The sequence below is a fragment of the Budorcas taxicolor genome, chromosome 3 (assembly GCF_023091745.1).
Source record: "Budorcas taxicolor isolate Tak-1 chromosome 3, Takin1.1, whole genome shotgun sequence".
Classification (NCBI taxonomy): domain Eukaryota; kingdom Metazoa; phylum Chordata; class Mammalia; order Artiodactyla; family Bovidae; genus Budorcas; species Budorcas taxicolor.
Window position 1 is genome coordinate 86,009,583 of NC_068912.1, and position 21,994 is coordinate 86,031,576.

At 42.5% G+C, this 21,994-nt stretch overlaps 2 pseudogenes; both read left to right on the plus strand.

Moving 5' to 3' along the window:
• The window catches only part of LOC128045594 (cytochrome P450 2J2-like), a 35,960-nt pseudogene extending 34,563 nt beyond the window's left edge, over window positions 1-1,397 (plus strand).
• A 359-nt stretch (window positions 1,398-1,756) lies between these two features.
• Window positions 1,757-21,994, plus strand: part of LOC128045221 (cytochrome P450 2J2-like) — a 31,854-nt pseudogene continuing 11,616 nt past the window's right edge.

The following is a 21,994-nucleotide window of genomic DNA, read 5'->3' on the forward strand; positions in this document are numbered from 1 at the left end:
AGTCACCATTCACAGTGAATTTGGAGCCCAAGAAAATAAAGTCCATCACTGTTTCCATTTTTCTCCACCTATTTGCCATGAAGCAATGGGACCAGATGCCATGATCTTAGTTTCTTGACTGTTGAGTTTTAATCCAGCATTTTCACTCTCCTCTTTCACCTTTATCAAGAGGCTCTTTAGTTCCACTCCACATTCTGCCATAAGGCTGGTGTCATCTGGATATCTTAGGTTGTTGATATTTCTTCTGGCAATCTTGATTCCAGCTTGCATCATCCAGCCTGGCATTTTGCATGGTGTACTCTGAATATAAGTTAAATAAGTAGGGTGACAGTGTACAGCCTTGATGTACTCCTTCCCTGATTTGGAACCAGTCTGTTGTTCCATGTACACTTTTAACTGTTGCTTTTTGATCTGCATACAGATTTCTTAGGAGGCAGGTAAGGTAGTCTGATATTCTCATCTCTTGAAGAATTTCCCACAGTATGTTGTGATCCACACAGTCAAAGGCTTTAGCATAGTCAATGAAGCAGGTGTTTTTTCTGGAATTCTCTCACTTTTTCTATGATCCAATGGATATTGACAAGTTGATCTCTGGTTCCTCTGCCTTTTCTAATGCCAGCTTGTACATCTGGAAGTTCTTGGTTCACCTACCTGTTGAAGCCTAGCTTGGAAGATTTTGAGCATTACTTTGCTAGTATGTGAGATGAGTGCAATTATGCAGTAGTTTGAACCTTCTTTGGGAGGGACTGGCTGTGGGGAAAACTGGGTCTTGTTCTGGTGGGCAAGGCCATGCTCAGTAAGTCTTAATCCAATCACTGTTGATGGTGGGGCAGTGCTCCCTCCCTGTCGTTTGGCCTCAGGTGGTAGGGGTAATGGCGATAATGGCTACCTCCTTCAAAAGGACTTATGCAAGCATGCTGTGGCTCCCAGGACTGTTGTAGTCAGTGCCCCTGACTCCGCAGCAGGCCACTGTCAACCCAGGCCTCCATCAGAAACTTCCAAACACACAAGGCAAGTGTGACTCAGTCTCTTGTGGGGCCACCTCTCCTTTCTCCTGGGTCCTGGTGCACACAAGGTTTTCTTTCTCCCCTCCAAGAGTCTATTTTCCCAGTCCTGTGGAAATTCAGTAATCAAATCCCACTGACCTTCAAAGTCAGATTCCCTGGGGATCCTCATTGTCTTTTCCTGATCCCCAGGTTGGGAAGTCTGATGTGGGGCCTAGAACTTTCCCAGCAGTGCGAGAACTTCGTTGGTATAATTGCTCTCCAGTTTGTGAGTTGTCCGCCTGGCAGCTCTATAGTGGGGCTAATGGTGATCTGCAAGAGGACTTATGCCATACACTGCCTCCCAGCACTGCTGTTGCCAGAGGCTCTGCCCCTGCAGCGGGCCACTGCTGACTCATGGCTCAGGGAAGCCTGATGTGCTGCCTCCATGGGGTGGAAAAGATTCAGACAGGACTGAGGGACTGAACAACTAATTGGCAAGAGGAGAGGAAAAGGCGGGTCATGGAAGGCTAAAGTGGACCAGGTGCCAAGGGAGGCAAGGAGCAGGGCTCACTTGAGTGGAGGGAGAAGGGAGGAGTAGAGGTGGGAGCAGGGAGGGACAGAAGAGGAAAGGAGGGAGGGCAGGGTCTGACAGGAAGGGCGGGGCGGGGGCTGGACACAGGGCAGGAACGCATGGTGCAGAGATTACAAATTCACAGGTGCAAGGACCTTCCTTGGCTCTGATTGCTGAAGAGGAACCAGATAGCACAGCCATGCTGGAGGCGCTGGGCTCCCTGGTGGCTGCCCTCTGGACCACGCTCCGTCCTGGCACTGTCCTACTGGGGGCCTTTGTCTTTCTCCTCTTTGTTGATTTCCTCAAAAGGCAGTACCCAAAGAACTACCCACCAGGGCCCCTGCGCCTGCCCTTCATAGGCAACTTCTTCCACCTGGACTTGGAGAAAGGGATCGTGGTTCCTCAGCAGGTAGGAGCAGGCAAAAATGCCCAAGTGCATCCTGACCTGCAGGACCAGGGCCACTCTGGGTACTGAGGGTGGGAACATGGGGATTCTGAGGCTAAAGTGGTCACCCGGGTACATCCTGCCTCTCTCTTCTCCCCAACAACTGGCATGATTCAACCAGTGCTTTGTAGGGATGAAATATTCTTAACTGTTTACTATTTAAGTGTGCTAGACAAGATATGCTTTGGGGGGAAGGTGGTGGTGCAGGTTTATTGTACAAAACAAAAAGAGCTTCTTGGTCCATCTAGGTGATGGACAAAGTGTGAATATTGAATTGTAGCACTCAAACGAAGCCTCACATGCTGCCAGGAGCTTTGTTACTGTTTGGTCCTCTCCAGCACCACAGTTCAAAGACATCAGTTCTTTGGCATTCGGCCTTTTCTGTCATCCAGCTCGCGCATCTGTACGTGACTACTGGAGCTTAGTCATCTGCATATTTTCTCGCATGTCAGGGATCCTTGGATAGAGTATGGTTCAGAACCCACTCTGCATCCTCCGTAAATCTTTTTGATTGACCAAGTGACCCTTTGTCTCTTTGTGTTTTTTACTGGAGCCTCAAGTGTAACAGACACAATATGTATTTTAAATCATTTAGTTATGTCTTTTTACAGATTACCGGGACATTCTATTTAGAGCATAGTCACTTTGTCTTTTTAATATTATTATCCCTGGTGGGGGGAGGGGGGAATGCTAAGCCTTCGCTCTTAGAGCTTCTGTTTCGCATGTGTAAAATGGTGATACTGCTACCTAAGTCCTTACCACTTTTCAACTACATTGTTCCCATCCCTACCAAGACAGAGCCCTGACCTTCAGGCTCCTCCATATGCAGTCACTCCCAAGTATTCATTTAAAAATGTCATCCTCTGCCTAGGTTTTCTTAGTGCTTCCTGCTGCTTCCCAGAGTTCATATTCCTTAGGAAGCCACATGGATCCCTTCCTGTAGCCTCTTTCCACTTTATAGTCTTCTCCCCTCAGGGCTCCCTAACTGTGGCCACCCTGAATTCCTTAAAATTCCCTTCAACACCCTATACTATCTCAAGAACCTCTCCCAATACTCTCTCTTTTTTCCTGCCTCTCAGGACAGGTACCTTCATGACAGGCAGCTCTGTGGAAGGTGGTTGTGATGAGGAAATAAAAGGAATGTTCAGTGTTGACATAGCTTATAGCTGGCGCTCAACAATTAATAGGTCTAGTTCCCTAGGAATGCCTGGAAAAGTTTAAACGCAAGCCTGTGTTACAAAGTTCAGATGCAGATGACTTTACCAGTTTCTGGAAGGAACACCCCATTGGTATCACTAAGTGATAGGATTAGTATTTAGAATATTAAAGTCCTAGACCGATGCCCTTTTTAAGAAATGTGTTGTTTTTCAAGTATTGTGAAATATTCTTGTTTTCTTTCTGTTAATAATTTCCAACTAGAGTCCATTAGGACAGAGGGCATACACTGTGTGATTTCAACCTTGAACAAATATGTAAAGGTTGGTTTTATGACCCATGATAGATACTTGAAACAATATGCTATTGTTCAGAGGAGTGTTCTGTACTCTGTGTCAGGTAGACCTTATTAGATGTTTGTGTTGTTTAAGTGCGTCTGTACCCTTGTTGATTTCTTATCTACTAATTCTAGCAATTACTATAGGAGTCCTGATATCTGCAACTGAAAAATACAGGTTTGTCAATGTGTTTATTCATTTCTGGTGTGTGTGTGTTGTCGTGTTGTATGTGTTAGTCCCTCAGTCATATCCGACTCTTTGTGGCCCCATGGACTGTAGTCTGCCAGGCTCCTCTGTTCATGGAATTCTTCACGCAGCAATACTAAAGTGGGTTGCCCTTCCCCTTTCAGGGTATCTTCCCGACCGAGGGATCAGTCATGTCTTCCACATTGCAGGCCAGATTCTTTACCATCTGAGCCACCAATGAATTTGGCAGCTCTTTTATGGCATACACACAGACATTAAAATTGCTATGTCATCTTGGTAAATTGGTTATTTAATGATTACGTAATGTCTCTCTTTATCTCTGATGACTGTCTTTGCCTGAACTTTATCCTATATCACTACAACAGCTCTCCTTTGGTTAATATTTGCATAGCATATGCTTTTCCATTCTTTCACTTTTAGCATATTTATATGATTATATTTGAAATGAATTTTTGTATATAACTTGTAGGTGGATTATTATTTCATTCTACCACGCTCTCTTTTGATTGGTGAATTTAGATCATATATATGTAGTGTATTTTTTGATGTGTGAACACTAAAGTCTACTGTTTTATTATTTGTTTTTCACTTTGCTTTCTATTCTTCTATTTCTCCTTTCTTCTCTTACTATGAGTCACTTAAACATTCTGCAAGAACCCCATTTTAGTGTATCTGTAGTGTTTTTGAGTACATCTCTTTGTATCCCACTTTAAGTGCTTGCTGTAAAGCTTACAGGCTATGCATACATAGCTTATTGCCTCATCTGATATTGTTTCCATTTTAAGGCTCAAGAAACTGACTGAAATCTGTCAAATTATTTGCCTGTTATTCAAAATTGATAATGATCAAACAAGGACTTGCACCTAAGACTATTTGAACCCTGCACACAATCTCTATTAGGCTACCTGACTTTTCTTGATATAGTTAATGAATACTTGATTTATTCTAAGGTTCATTTATCCAAGAGACATTGATGAAGTGCTTATCATATGACAGGTATAGTACAAGAGAGTGTATGAAATAATGTGTGGTATAACCCACATTTGGGGAACCAAATGAAATATCATTAGGTGGGTTCACGGTGATTGGGAAGCTGTGGGATAACCTCTGTAGAATGTTGAAATACATTTGGCTGAACTTGAAAGGCATGTTATGCAAGTGGTTATATAAAGTGGAATAAAGTAGACAGGAGATTTTTAAATAGGGAAAAGTGACATGAGCTAAAACAAAGGGACAGAGCAGTGAAGAATAGGCCTATTTGTTTGGCATGATGAGAACCTTCCTTATTTTCTCCCCATTTTCTAAACTCTCTCTATCATAGCTATGTGGCTTATTGAGAGAACATTCTGGAAATATGAAGAAATCTTATTGGCTATGGTGGGGAAATGATAGATAAGGTAGATAATTGTAGTATGAGGATATACATCAGGCTGCTTGTAACACAAAGATTTCAAAATACAGTAGTGGAAAAAGGTTGAAATGTATTTGTCTCTCACAAGTAGAAATAGATGTAGGCAGGAAGACCAGTATAACAAGGCTGCTTTGTACCACAAGGTCATCTGAAAACTGCAATGCTTCTGTCTTTCTGCTCTGGTCCTGCAGCAGTGTCATGTACTGTAGGAAAGAGGAAAGAGGAAAATAGGAGATGATGAGAAGCAACTTTCTTTTAAGGACAGGACCTAGAAGATTCACACATCACCGCTACTCACGTCCCATTGGACTCATGTGAAATTGATAGAGAAGTAACGTGGCCCCTTAACCCTAGGGAATTCATCACTCAGAAGAACAGAGAGTATCTCCATGCTTTCATTTAAGGATGAGTCATATAGAGGAAGCTAGAGAGAGCCCTCCTTTATGCTCATTAATTAGGCTCTATATCTCTGTGCCTCTTTTTCTGGAAGCTGGGAATAAATTCTAGGGTTGTTATAAGAATTAAAAGTCATGAATATCACTTAATTGCCAGAATGCTGAGCACATAGGCGATGCTTATTTCTATATCTACCACCCTCTCCCATTCTTCAGAACTTTATAGTAACAAATTCAAGGAAAAGCCAGTTGTTGGTTGCATAGCAGGCATCACTTGTCTGGCCTGATCACTGCATGGGCTCCAGCCATCCAGTCTCTGGGCACTTCTTCCAAATTCTTTCACTAAAATACACTTCCAAATAGATCAAGAACAATAAATAATTTATTATTAATTTTAGTATTATGATCACTATTTTTGCAGGCTGAAATCTTGACTTTCTTTCTCCACTGAAGCCAAATAAAAGAGAAAGACAGGAGGATATAGAGAGTTGGCCTTAACTCTCAGCCAACAGAGAGGGGAACACAGTAGGCTCAAGCCTCCAAAAGGGTGCCCGTCCTCTGCCCCATGAGGAGTCTTCAGTTCAGTCATTCAGCCGTGTCCAACTCTTTGCAACCCTATGAACCGCAGCATGCCAGGCCTCCCTGTCCATCACCAACTGCCTGAGTCTACCCAAACCCATATCCCTTGAGTCCGTGATACTATCCAATCATCTCATCCTCTGTGTCCCCTTCTCCTCCTGCCCTCAATCTTTCCCATCATCAGAGTCTTTTCCATTGAGTCAGCTCTTCATATCAGGTGGCCAAAGTATTGGAGTTTCAGCTTCAGCATCAGTCCTTCCAATGAATATTCAGGACTGATTTCCCTTAGGATGGACTGGTTGGATCTCCTTGCAGTCCAAGGGACTCTCAAGAGTCTTCTCCAACACCACAGTTCAAAAGCACCAATTCTTCAGCACTCAGCTTTCTTTATAGTCCAACTCTCACATCCATACATGACTACTAGAAAAACCATAGCCTTGACTAGGCAGACCTTTGTTGGCAAAGTAATGTCTCTGCTTTTTAATATGCTGTCTACGTTGCTCATAACTTTCCTTCCAAGGAGTCTTTAAATTTCATGGCTGCAGTCACCATATGCAGTGATTGTGGAGCACCCAAAATAAATTAAGTCAGCCACTGTTTCCACAGTTTCCCTCTCTATTTGCCATAAAGTGATGGGACCAGATGCCATGATCTTCGTTTTCTGAATGTTGAGCTTTAAGCCAACTTTTTCACTAACTTCTTTCACTTTCATCAAGAAGCTCTTTAATTCGTCCTCACTTTCTGCCATAAGGTTGGTGTCATCTGCATATCTGAGGTTATTGATATTTCTCCCAGCAATCTTGATTCCAGCTTGTGTTTCTTCCAGCCCAGCATTTCTCATGATGTACTCTGCATAGAAGTTAAATAAGCAGGGTGGCAATATACAGCCTTGATGTATTCCATTCCTGATTTGGAACCAGTCTGTTGTTCCATGTCCAGTTCTAACTGTTGCTTCCTGACCTGCATGTAGGTTTCTCAAGAGGCAGGTCAGGTGGTCTGGTATTCCCATCTCTTTCAGAATTTTCCACAGTTGATTGTGATCCACACAGTCAAAGGCTTTGGCATAGTCAATAAAGCAGAAAGAGATGATTTTCTGGAACTCTCTTGCTTTTTCCATGATCCAGCAGACGTTGGCAATTTGTTCTCTGGTTCCTCTGCCTTTTCCAAAACCAGCTTGAACATCTGGAAGTTGACGGTTCACGTATTACTAAAGCCTGGCTTGCAGAATTGGAACATTACTTTACTAGCTTGTGAGATAATTGAGCAGTAGTTTGAGCATTCTTTGGCATTGCCTTTCTTTGGGATTGAAATGAAAACTGACCTTTTCCAGTCCTGGGGCCACTGCTGAGTTTTCCAAATCTGTTGGCATATTGAGTGCAGCACTTTCACAGCATCATCTTTCAGGATTTGAAATAGCTCAACTGGAATTCCATCACCTCCACTAGCTTTGTTCATCGTGTTGCTTCCTAAGGCCCGCTTGCCTTCACATTCCAGGATGCCTGGCTCTAGGTAAGTGTGAGTGATCACACCATCATGGTTATCTGAGTTGTGAAGATCTTTTTTGTACAGTTCCTCTGTGTATTCTTGCCACCTTTTCTTAATATCTTCTGTTAGGTGCATACCATTTCTGTCCTTTATTGTGCCCATCTATGCGTGAAATGTTCTCTTGGTATCTCTAATTTGCTTGAAGAGATCTCTAATTTTTCCCATTCTTTGTTTTCCTATATTTCTTTGCATTGATCACTGAGGAAAGTTCTTATCTCTCCTTGATATTTTTTGGAGATCTGCATTCAAATGGGTATATCTTTCCATGAGGAGACTAGGGGCTTATATAAGATAAAGGTTCACAGTCATGAGTTGATGATGAACACAGGTGTTAGCATTTTTTTATTTTTTCTTTTTGCATTGTTTCCAAAACAGTCATAGACTGGGGTCACTGACCCAGTAATTGAGTCTGGCAGTTTGGTGGTCCTGTGGCCTTCTTTCTGATATGTAAAAAAGAACTACAAGGGGAGGAGAGCATTGGAAGCATGAGCACCAGACAAAGGATGTATTTAGCATAGAGTCAAAGGAAAACAGGTGTGAGATGTAGCTCCTGCAGAGAGCTAGGTGGCAGAAAAGTAAACTTGGTTACAGTTGTTGAATTAGGAGGGCAGAAAAGCAAACTTAGTTATGGACATGCAGATTTAGGAACAGTTGGGTGGTGCCAGTGATAAAGAAGACTTCCCTGGTGGCTCAGACGGTAAAGCGTCTGTCTACAATGCGGGAGACCCAGGCTCGATCCCTGGGTTGGGAAGATCCTCTGGAGAAGGAAATGGCAATCCACTCCAGTACCGTTGCCTGGAAAATCCCATGGACAGAGGAGTCTGGTAGGCTACAGTCCATGGGGTCGCAAAGAGTCGGATACGACTGAGCGACTTTATTCATTCATTCAGTGATAAAGAAACTGCCTGTCAGCACAGGAGATATGAGACATGGATTTAATCCCTGGGTCAGAAAGAGCCCCTGGAGGAGGGCATGGCAACCCACTCCAGTATTCTACCTGGAGAATCCCATGGATAGAGGAGCCTGGCAGGCTACAGTCCATAGAGTTACACAGAATCAAACATGACTGAAGCAAATGTGCATGCGTGCACACACCCATGCAAAGTAAAAAATACTCAGAATGTTCAGGTCTGCACACTGTTGTCTTATCTTCGTTGTTTTTCAGGAAAGGGAAAGAAAACTCATTCCTCTTTTTTTCCCCTTTTCATTGAAACATTGTCACCAGAATCCTAAATTGTAATCGCTGTCATTTTATACATTTTGAAATTGAGACAGAGGGAATTTAAAAAGCTTGACTAAATCTCACACAGAAAGTAACAAGTGGAAGCTGAATACAAAGAGATTTGTATGACTTCAAAATCCAGTCTCTGAGGCACTCACCTTACCTCATCTATTCAGGTTTCTACATACAAGCAAAACAAGGTCTAAAGTGTTTCACTTGACATTAAGATATCCTTGGTCCAGCTCACAGTACATTGCCAGCCTGTATTCCATCTCTCTACACAGTGAGAGCTATTTTTTCCGGGAACCTATCCTAGCCCCTAGGTCCCTTATGTGTCTGTGACACAGCTGCACACTCTCCCTTTCCCTTTCTTTCCCTTTGGTCCATTACTCTCATTCCCACTTTCACGCCGTCACCTCCATGAAGCTCTAAGGTCCAGCACCATCTCAAGTCTATGTTTCTGTCCCTAAATCTTACATAATGCCGGCACATTCCCTCCGGCCACCAACAGCTCTGTCACATTGGCTAAGTTACTTCTCTATGCCTCATTTTCCTTACTAAAACATGGATAAAGTCATTAGTACTGCAGGGTGATGTGAAGGAAGTGAGATAAAAGGTGAAAGTCGTCCGCATGGCACCCAGGAACTGTGGTTGTCTATGAACACTGCCTTTCTTCTGCACATCATCCGTGTGCTCTTGTCCCATCTGTCCCCTTGAGCCAGTGCACGCATGTCACTTTGCACACAGAGACCATTCATTCCCCACGTTATAGAGCGGCTGTCTGACAGGACCTAGGGCACAAAGTGCATTTCACATTCTTGTTCTCATTCCTCCTCACAGAAACTATCTTTGTTCTGGAGTGTGGGGTTTTCCAGCACGCCGTTCTGCTTGTGGGATTTTGTTCCCTGTTCAGGGATCACCCCTGGGTCCATGGCAGTGGAAGCCTAGTCCTAATCACTGAAGTGCCAGGGAGTTCCCCCTCACAGAAACTCCAAGGGAGGAACAGTTTTCTACCTTTCACAGCTGGGGAGCTTAGGCTCCAAGAAAAGTGAAGCAACTATTCTGAGATCTCAGTTGTCAATCACAGAGTTAAGATGACTCCGGAACTAGTGTTCACTTCTCCGTATCTAGTCCCTGACTCAGAGTGACTTTTTTATCACCTAGAACCTGTTGAGGAAGGGGACATTCTCTTGTGATTAAACAGATACTATGCACTAAGAAGTCCATGCTTGATAGGTTAGTCTTCAGCTAAACATCTCTGACATCTCTGGTGAGTCACATGTGCTGAATTCTCTCCATTCACTAAATTCTAAGATGCTTAAGATAAGAGACCTTTGTTTACTTTATTATATTTTTATGCATTATTTGCAGGTCACATAAGCTCACTCAATTTAAGTAAGTTGAACATATGAATGAGTTTTATCATGAATGTCTATGTCCTCTAGTGGATTTAGTGGAGGTCTAGATGCAGCCCAAGATGCACACTCAGACACACAGCTTCCACTCATTACAAGCCTCCCCTCCGCACTCCCCTGGACCCCCGTCGCAGCTCCGCACATTCTCCATCCTGGACACATAGACAAATACATACCCAACTATGACTCTTCTATTTTTCAGATTGTGAAGAAATATGGGAGTATTATTAGGCTGGATTTTGGTGCAGTTCATTCCATTCTTATAACTGGATTGCCCTATATCAAAGAAGCCCTTTGTCTACCAGGAACAAAACTTTGTAAACCGCCCCATGTTGCCTATTCAGAAACGTACCTTTAGCAATAAAGGTAAGTTCCATGACCAAAATAAGAAGCGTATATTTGATATTCCTGTGGCCTCTGAAAGTGTTTCCAACACTCCCAGGACCAGGCCCCTCATAGAATCTCTGCCCCTCAAGGAAACTGAGTGGCCCCATTTCTTGTTGAAGTCACCTCCTCAGGGAACCTGGCCGGGTCAGCGCTAATGTCAGGGATTTGGGAGAAGTGGCATCACCTGCATGAATTCACTCTGGATGTTTTGATAAATAAGTATCCTCATCACTCAGTGATGTGATGTGTATTTTTAAGAAGAAAGGCAATGCTGTGTTCTCAGTCTCTCTTCTATTTTCTCATTCAAATCTTCAAATCTTGTCCCCTAGGAAAATATGTAGATCAGCTTCCTCCTACTGACTTTGTGATCCTTTCTTGCCTCTAATTCCTTGTGCGCTGTTATTAAAGCTGTGCCTCACAAAGTATCTCGAGCTTTCTGTCAATGGGAGAGTTTGGCATGAATACTTAAAAAGATCATAAAATAAACTTGGTAAATGAACTTATCTTTTCAAAATTCTGAATGAAAAGCTAAAATCTATTCTTCTATCAAAGCACTCTTTTTTTCCCCCGGGGCTTTCTTGACTCCTCTTTGAAATATTGCATCTATTAACTCTATCTCTCTGTTTATCCTATGTCTGTAATGTGAAACTAGTAGCTGGCTCTAGTGATAAAACAGTGAGCAGAACAGACAGAATCCTTGGTTTTCTATAACTTACAAGTGATTAGAAAAGATGGTATCAATTACACAGATAATTTAATGCTATGAGTGTTATGAAGTGTTACGAAGTGTAGGGTTCATCTGTTACGGGTATGTAATCTAGTCCTGAGACTCAGGAGAAGCTAATGAAGTTAAAGACAAGTAATAAAGTGAAGAAGCAATCCAGAAATCCAGTGATGGAGCAATCCAGAATAGAATCTGAGAAGTCTCTCAAGTGGGAAGAAGGACAGTGAACTGAGGAATTGAAACAGGGCCAGTGTAGTACACACAGGGATTAAATGGAGATAATTAAGGGGAGGTAAAGCTGGGGAGTTTGGCCAGAAATAGTTCACGCAAATTCTTGTTAAGGATGTTGTTTTTATCCTGATAACAATGGAGGCTCCTGAATGGTTTCAGTAGAGAAAGGAATCACCATATTTACATTGTATATTTTAGAGACTTATCTAAGCTGCAATGTCAAGAATGGAATAAAAGGCTCAAGAAACTATGGAGACTTGGAGGCTAGAGAAGGTGGTGGCCTGGATGAGGGAGGTGGCAAGAAATGATAGCACAGTAGGTCAGACCAGGAAGGTGACTGTGAAGATACATGGATTTAAGCTACTTGGGAGGCAAATCCAACAGGACATGATGACCTAGACAGAGGGAGAATGAGGTGCCGAGGTAGACACCCAAATGGGTTGGTATAGGAAAGAAGGGACATGTGAAGGAGGACAGATGTCGGCTGGCCTGGGTGGGGAGTTGTATGGAGCAAACCATGAATTCAGCCATTGATATGCTGAGGGTGAAGCCAGGAGAGACAAGCAGCAGGGAATTGTGTATGCACCTGAAGCTGAGAGACAGTAGCACATGTTAACTCTCAGTAGATGTCATTTGAAATTTTGGAAAGGAGATTTCCTAGAAATGGAGGACAGGGTAAGAAGAGAAGAGGCTTCAGACCTAATCTTGAAGAACTCCATCATTTCAAAATTGGATCAAAGAAGATAAGTTAACCAAAGGTATGATAATTTCTCTGAAGTCAGAGAATTAGCAGAAAAATCTGGAGAGTGTGATGTTCTGGGCTCCATTGGCAGAGAGTGTTTCAAGAAGAAAGCATCTCATGCTGCTGAGACATCAAGATGAAGCTGAAAAGGATCCTGGATTGAACAGTAAGAAGAGCCGTTTCACTAAGGTGGTGGAAGACAAAGGGAGATATTAGAAGGAGTTGAAGTGTGAGATGAAATGGAGAAATAAGAGGACGGCGGCCTCACCAGTGTTATAAAATAAATACCGTTATATGACAGCATATTAAGATGTATTCTTTTTCCTTTTTCTGTGGTATTCTTTCTGCACAGTGTTCACATTTATTTGTTTTCGTGGGTGGGTGATTTATTTATATTTTTAAGATCTTTTCTCCTTACGAGGATTGATTTTGTCTAATCCATAAATTCATACTTAGTATGTAGCATAGCAAATTCTTAAATGTGGTTATGTGACAAGTAATCAGAGTGTGGGTTTTGGAGTCAGGCAGACTTGAATTTGAACGCATGTTCAGGTGCATACTAAGTTTATGACCTTGTAGAGTGTAGATTTATCCTTTGAGCCTCATTTTTCTCATGATCAAAATTGGAAGGCTGATTTGTCAGTAATGGCTTTACTTACATCAGAGAGATTCTATGAGTACTAAATTACATAATGCATTAAAAATGCTAATGTGCCCAGCACTGCAAGCAATCAGTAAATTCAAGCCATTATGTCCTTTGCTTAGGGATTATTTCTCTGAATAATTTTCAGGTGCCTTAAAGTGCTTCTCCTTCCTTCCATCTGATATGTTATCACCCACGGACCTTGTTGCCTTGCTTTTCATAACATTGTATTCATTTTCCCAGGCTTGATCAGGTCCAATGGCCAGGTATGGAAAGAGCAAAGAAGGTTCACCCTGACAACTCTGAGGAACTTCCGTTTAGGAAGGAAGAGCTTAGAAGAACGCATTCAGGAAGAACTCACCTACCTCATCCAGGCAATAGGAAAGGAGAACAGTGAGCGGGTCATAGGACAGATGCAGGGACTGTGGTTCATGCTTTCACTAACCAGAAGCTCATCAATACCTACATGTCTGTCCTAATATCAGCACTCTGTAGGGTACTGGGGTTGTAGTCTTGGTGGTGGTTCTGTCTTTATGTCATACATCCTATAGAGTAGACTTTTATTGGAATGAAAAAGAAACCTATCTGAAGGCTCTATCTCTTCTCCTGCCTCCAAGACAGCCTTTTGACCCTCACTTCATAATCAACAATGCCGTTTCCAATATTATTTGCTCCATCACCTTCAGGGAGTGGTTTGACTACCAGGATGATCAGTTCCAGGAGCTGCTGAGGCTGCTGGATGAGGTCTTGTGTTTACAGGCATCAGTGTGCTGCCAGGTAAAACAGTTCACATTTCATGTCATGAAAAAAATATTGGGTTGATGTCAGAATCAGATGAGATGGAGTCACCCTTTCCTTTTTAGCTGAAATCTAATCTTTTTCAACACAAGCTTATTTGAAATCAATCTCTTGATTTTACTGTTTTGGGATAATATTGTTTAATATATACTATAGACAAAGAAAATTTCTAACATTCATATAAAGTACCAAACTTTACAGGACAAACCATGTATGCACTTGTGTTTTTTTCCTTGGAAAACATAACATTGCCATCACTTTTGAGTTTCTCCTATGCATTTCCTCCCCATTTCCACACCTGCCTGATCCTCACATGTGTGCTTCTGTGCCTGGCTCTTCCTTGGCCCATTGCTTTGAGATTCATTTCTTAGTTGCTCTTCTTTTACTCTGCATAGTTTTCACTGCATGAATATGACGCTGATTTTTATTCTCTTGAAAAACACTATGGGGTTGATGAACACTTGGGGATGTTATGAATAAATCTGCCATGAACATTCTTGTTCAGTCATTCCTGTGGACACACCTACTCCTTTCTCTTGCATATACCCCTGGACATAAAAATGTTTATAGCCGTCCAAGTGGTTATACAATTTACATTCCTATCTACACATGATATTATCAGTTTCCGAAACTTGTGGCATATGGCTTTAAGGGATTCAAACCTCACCCCTTCGTTAGTAGTCCCTGGCCTCCCCTTTCATCCTGCTAGGGTTTTGAGCCTGTCCAAACCTCTGCTCAACTCATTGGCCACTCAGCCCCTTTACTCGGTTTGGAAGACACTTCTAGGGGGAAATCAGATCCAAGTGTTCAAGTAAATGCTTGAGTATCTAGAGTAGGATTTACTTGCATTCATTTTTAACAAACAGCATTGCCTGGAAGTTTATGGAATCTCACCAAAATGGAATAAGAAGTTAGCATGAATCCTAGCTCAGTAAAGGAGTATAGAATATGCCTGCAATGCAAGAGACGCTGGAGACTTGGGTTCGACTCCTGGGTCAGAAGGTCCCCTGGAGAAGGAAATGGCAATCCACTCCAGTGTTCTTGCCTGAGAAATCCCATGGAGAGGGGAGCCTGGTGGGCTACAGTCCATGGGGTCACAAGAGTCAGACATGACTGAGTGACTAAAAATAAATGAATCCTAGTATGGTAAAGAGGTATAATGAATGTGAGCTATTATAATTTTTATTGTTAATGTTATTTTTGAAAAACATTCTGTATTTTCATCTCTAATCTCAGTAATTCCATTTTCTACCCTTTTAGGAAGTCTGAGACCTCACTGAGTACCTTGTGGAGTATTCCCACTGAAAAGAAATTCCTGGGATGGTTGGATGGGGTAGTAGGTCAGGGGTAAGGGCAGGGGTACTATGCATTTTTAGAAACACAGAGTAGTTCAGCAACTTTGATGGACAATTTCACACACTTTATCTGAGTTAATTATTTAAACAATTCTTTAAGGATGAAATGAAGTATCCTGACATATACAAGCAGATATGGGAATGTGTAAGCAAATCTGCATAGTGGTCTACTGACTCTCCATTAGGTGCTCTAACGATCTCATGTGATTGTTCGTGAAAATAACCCTGGTGCCCCAATGTCATGACAAATTACATCACCATCATTATCATCATTATTATTGTCCCCCAAATTTATGAAAGCAGCAGAGCTAATAGTCACGTCTCTTTCATTGTAAGTCAAGGAAATTTTCCATTATGTTGTGCTATCAATTTTATACTAGAAAGTATTGGAGAAAATATATCCAAAAGTCACTTAATTTAATTTTATTTTATTTTATTTTATTTTTTGTTTCTTTGAAATTTATTTTTTTTTATTTTTTATTTTACATTACAATACTGTATTGGCTTTCCCATACATTGACATGAATCTGCCACAGGTGTATCTTACCCACATGGAGAATACATCATAATGGGCAGATAATCAAATACATTTCTATTTTTAACATAGATGGCTAGCTAGCTAGACAGTGGTAGTCTACAATACATCATAATGGGCAGATAATCAAATACATTCCTATATTTAACACAGATTGCTAACTAGCTAGACAGCGGTATTACACACACACACACACACACACACACACACACACGCATATGCTAGAGACAATTGCCATGAAAAAAAATAAAGCAAAATTAAGGGAATGGAGAAAGGGCTCCAGAGATGCTGCTACTTAGAGGATTATCAGGATGAATTAAATAAAAGGCTAGTGTTGTACAGATTCCAGAGGAAGATCAATTGCGATCGGAAGAATAGCAAATGCAAAGGACTACATATTGTCATCCTTGACGTTATCACAGAGACCAATGGGGATGGGCTAGAAAGACTGAGAGAGAGTTAAGATGGCAGTGAGTGACAGGCAGCAGAGGAAGGGACATGAGGGTGAGGGGTCAGGACACGTACAGCTCCCGGCCAGGAGGAGGATGTAGAATTTGTCTAAACATCTTCAAAAGTCACCAGAATATTGAGGAATAAACAGTGAAACATTCTATTAAACTGTTAAAGGATCCCTCAGGCGGCTCAGTAGAAGAAAGACTGGGGAGGGGGTTAAGGAGAGAATCAGGAAATGTGTTGGAGGCTTTACAGAATCCAGGTAAGAAATGGTGGTGATTTTTACTAAACTGAAAAGTGCATAGAGTAGTGAGAAGTGGTTCAAAATTGGCTATATTTTGAATGGAGGCCAGAGGGGAAAGAAGAGGACTGAGGCAGAGAAGACGAGTGAAGGGTGACACCAAGGGTCAAGTGGAAGTAAGGAAGAGACATAGAATGTGGAACACCGTCTCACCCCCTTGTCCACTGACTGTCTCATTTTCTCCATCAGCTCTACAGTGTCTTTCCAAGAACGATGGATTTCCTTCCGGGATCCCACCGAACTCTCTTTCGTAAATGGGAGAAACTGAAAGTGTTTGTTGCTAATGTGATTGAAAACCACAGGAAAGACTGGAATCCTGCTGCAGCAAGAGACTTCATTGATGCTTACCTCCAGGAAATAGAAGAGGTGAGGGGACCTGGGTGTTTTCCTGAGGAGTGTTCTTAGAGAGCACATGGGGGGATTCTGGTTTCTTATTGCTGCTGTAACAAGTCACCACAAACTTCGGGGCTGCAAACAACCAGGGCCCCTTCCTCCATCTTCGAAGCCATTGATGTAGCTTCTTCTCTGCCCCCATCCTCACATCTTCTCTTTATGTTCTACTTACTTCCCCTTATAGACTCTTGTGACTATAATGGTACACTGGGATAATCTAGAATAATCCTCCCGTATCAAGATCCTTAACTTCATCATATCTGCAAAGCTCCATCTGTCAAAAAGTATTCACCCATTCTAGAGATTAAGACATTCATATGTTTGTGAGTCATTATTCAGTCTATCACAGGAGAGAAAAAATAGAGGCAATATTTCATAGTATGTACAAATATCATTAACTCAGAACTGATGATACAATTAGAAATAAAGATATTTGTTGAAGAGTATTTGGCTTGTGTGCATGCTCAGTCACTAAGTCATGTCCAACTCTTTGTGACCTCATGGTCTGTATGCTACCAGGCTCCTCTGTTCATGAAATTTCCCAAACAAGAATACTGGAGAGGGTAGCCATTTCATCCTCCAGGGGATCTCCTCATGTCTCCTACATTGCAGGCAGATTCTCTTCCTGGGAAGCCCATTTGGCTTGAAATCTTTGGAAAGGCCAAATACTGCCTTTAGTAGTCTATGCTATTCTCTACCCATATGTGAAAGACCTGTACACAAAGGAAAATGAGGCATTGTTTTATTCTTACTTGTCAGTACCCAATCTCTAACACTTTTCTCAAACTCCCCAGTTCAGATCAGTTCAGTTCACTCAGTTGTGTCCGACTCTTCTGCGACCCCATGAATCGCAGCATGCCAGGCCTCCCTGTCCATCAACAACTCCCGGAGTTCACTCAGACTCATGTCCATCGAGTCAGTGATACCATCCAGCCATCTCATCCTCTGTCATCCCCTTCTCCTCCTGCCCCTAATCCCTCCCAGCATCAGAGTCTTTTCCAATGAGTCAACTCTTCGCATGAGATAGCCTAAGTACTGGAGTTTCAGCTTCAGCATCATTCCCTCCAAAGAAATCCCAGGGCTGGTCTCCTTTAGGATGAACTGGTTGGATCTCCTTGCAGTCCAAGGGACTCTCAAGAGTCTTCTCCAACACCACAGTTGAAATGCATCAATTCTTCGGCACTCAGCCTTCTTCACAGTCCAACTCTCACATCCATACATGACCACAGGAAAAACCATAGCCTTGACTAGACGGACCTTTGTTAGCAATGTCTCTGCTTTTCAATATGCTATCTAAGTTGGTCATAACTTTTCTTCCAAGCAGTAAGCGTCTTTGAAATTCATGGCTGCAGTCACCATCTGCAGTGATTTTGGAGCCCGCAAAAAATAAAGTCTGACATTGTTTCCACTGTTTCCCCATCTATTTCCCATGAAGTGGTGGGACCGGATGCCATGATCTTCGTTTTCTAAATGTTGAGCTTTAAGCCAACTTTTTCACTCTCCTCTTTCACTTTCATCAAGAGGCTTTTTAGTTCCTCTTCACTTTCTGCCATAAGGGTGGGTTCATCTGCATATCTGAGGTTATTGATATTACTCCCGGCAATCTTGATTCCAGCTTGTGCTTCTTCCAGCCCAGCATTTCTCATGATGTACTCTGCATAAAAGTTAAATAAGCAGGGTGACAATATACAGCTTTGATGTACTCCTTTTCCTATTTGGAACCAGTCTGTTGTTCCATGTCCAGTTCTAACTGTTGCTTCCTGACCTGCATGTAGGTTTCTCAAGAGGCAGGTCAGGTGGTCTGGTATTCCCATCTCTTTCAGAATTTTCCACAGTTTATTGTGATCCACACAGTCAAAGGCTTTCACATAGTCAATAAAGCAGAAAGAGATGTTTTTCTGGAACTCTCTTGCTTTTTCCATGATCCAGCGGATGTTGGCAATTTGATCTCTGGTTCCTTTGCCTTTTCTAAAACCAGCTTGAACATCTGGAAGTTCACAGTTCATGTATTACTGAAGCCTGGCTTGGAGAATTTTGAGCATTAGCTCCTCAGTACAGAACACAAAAGTGAAATTGAGTGTGATGCCCAGAGTTTAGCCTCAAGTGGGAGGGACTTTTGCCTTCCTCCCTCATCCCCATGTCATCCACTTTTCAGTATTATTTGCAAAAAGCAGGAAAAAGGTCAAATTGGATGTCTATCCTTTAACATAGTGAACCCCCTGGTTAATGTACACCATTGCATTTTGGACTCATTAGATAGTTTATTCGGAGAAGGCAATAGCACCCCACTCCAGTACTCTTGCCTGGAAAATCCCATGGACTGGGGAGCCTGGTGGGCTGCCGTCTATGGGGGTCGCACAGAGTCGGACACGACTGAAGTGACTTAGCAGCAGCAGCAGTAGATTGTTTATTCCTTCCCTGGAGTTGAAAGAACGACACATTTTTTTCTGTCTCCTCTATTTCACTTTATTGTTATAACATTCATAGGAGCATTGATTCCTCCTGAAAGGAGGAGACTTCGCTTGCTATGAGGTGTGCAGCTTTGGATGGCACACAGGGCAACACTGACTCATCGAAGCTTCTGGAGGAAGCTGGTAAAGATGCTGGAGTGCCATTCAGAATGGCTGTTGGAATCAGAGATGTTTAACTGGGGAGGCGTGAGGATTGTACTTTAGAGCAGTGCATTTTGTTCTTTCTGGTGTCAGTAAAAGCATTTGTTGAGGATTTGTTATATGCCATTTCCTACTCACATAATCCATAATTCCACTTGATGGGTGAATATTGTTATTTCTATTTTATGGAAAAAGAAATTGAAATATAGACAAGTTTGTGTGTGTGTTAGTCACTCAGTTGTGTCAGACTCTGCAATCCCCTGGACTGTAGCCTGCCAGGCTCTTCTTCCATGAAATTTTCCAGGCAAGAATACTGGAGTGGGTTGCCATTTCCTTCTCCAGGGGATCTTCCTGACCCAGGGATCAAAGCCTGGTCTCTTGCACTTCAGTCAGATTCTTTACTATCTGAACCACCAGGGAAGCCCAACTAAGTTGTGGACCTTAGTTCAGGGCAGAGATTAAAGCCCTGGAGGAGCTGGGAGTTGAACCCAGGGCCTCGTGCATGCTAAGCACAAGCTCTACCACTGAGCTATACCCCAGTTACAGATAGGTTTAGTGGTTAGGAACTTGATCAAGTTGTACACATAGTGAATGCTGTGGCTAATGTTGGAACTGAAGGCTGTTTTTCCAGTGAAATAACATGTGTGTATGTATTTGTGTGTGCAGTCACTTAGTCTTGTCCAACTCTTGTGGTCCCATGGATATAGCCCACTGGGCTACATAGACAGAGGAGTCTGGTGGGCTACAGTCCAAGGAATTTTTCAGGAGTATGGTGGGCTACAGTCTATGGTATTTTGCAGGCAAGAATACTGGAACAGGTTACCATTTCCTACTCCAGGGCATCTTCCCAACCTAGGGATCAATCCAGTGTCTGTGGTGTCTCCTGTATTGGCAGGCAGATTTTTTACCACAAAACCCAGGATATTAATAGATTCTCCCTAATTGTTGTAGTAAAATAAATTAATTGACCCATTTCTGTCCACCAAAACTAACAAAAGCTTCCAGCACTTGAGCCAGAGGATGATAATGATACTGCAGTAATAAGTCTCTGCATCCTGGGGTGGCTAAAGGGAAAGTCATTTCTCCTGTGGGGGAGGAGGTGTCTCCTTCCCTGTTCTCCCTGTGTGCTGTGGCAAATTAGAATCATCTGAAAAGTCAATAATCACTATGCTTTCTAGCATAAAGGCAATGCTACTTCGAGTTTCCATGACGAAAACCTCATCTACAGCACCCTGGACCTCTTCTTGGCTGGAACAGAGACAACTTCAACCACCCTGCACTGGGGGTTGCTTTTCATGGCCATGTACCCCGAAATCCAAGGTGAGCACATCAGTGTGTGTGCCTGGACCAGGTCAGAGTGCTTCCGTAAATCAGTTCTTATAAATCTTAATGTTCCTAAAAGGAAAGTTGATTTATCCTCACTAGTAAGATGAAACTAAGCCTCAACAAACTTCAGGAACTCGCAGCAGAAACGTTGTTAAGCAAGAGTTTGGCACCAGATTTGTCTCACACCAGGGCCCACTTCTCACTCACTTACCGCCCTGAGGAGCAGTCTGGAGAGCTCACTATAGCTTTAGCCATTTTGATCCTGGTTATCCCATTCCTTAGCTTAACCAGGCTTAAGGAAAATTATGGGATATTAGAATAATATAACCTCCTCTTATTTCCCAGAAAAAGTCCAAGCTGAGATCGACAGGGTGCTCGGCCAATCACAGAAGGTGAGCATAGCAGCTCGTGAGTCCATGCCCTACACCAACGCTGTCATCCACGAGGTGCAGAGAATGGGAAACATCGTCCCCATGAATGTGCCCAGGGAGGTGACAGTGGACACCACCCTGAATGGATACCACCTGATCAAGGTAATTAGAGGCTCACTCACAGCCTCAGATCTCCAAGCTCATATATTTAAATGGTGTGAATCTCAACTGAAAAGTGACATGTTTTCTTCTCTTAGGGAAACACATGGGGAGAGGTATTTTTGCTGATGGAATACTAGATTTTTTCTTTCATTTGGGATCTTTAGAAGATTACTTCAAATATATGCTAATAAGTGTTCTGGAGGAGGAAGGGGATTCCTAGGTAAATGTGTTTATATGAAGACTGGCTTTTCTTTGCTACGAGATTGCTCAGTGTTCTTATTCTGTGATTGTGAATATCTCTGGGGATATAGCTGCAGCAATTCTCAGTCAGACTTTGCTAAGAGGTCCTTTTGTTTGCCTTGGGAGAGCTTCTCACAGGATAGGGACCTGCCAGACTTGTGTTGGAAAATTCTGCTTCTTAATCCTGGGGGCAGAAAATGTTGACTTATGAGGGACATGTGGGACCACTTGAACCAAAATCACATTAGTCCTGCTGTTTCTAACATAATATCCCCACAGGTATTGTTTCCAGCATTAACTTACAGCCCCTTGATGGGACTACCTCAAAAAGGAAAAAAAATCCAAGCCTGTGTAGTATTAAATAACAGAAAAGAGGAGAAGGAAACCAATGCTTCCTTGGTTCCTAAAGCAGTTGGGACTATATAGATTCTTTCAAAATGTCTGATTCAGCC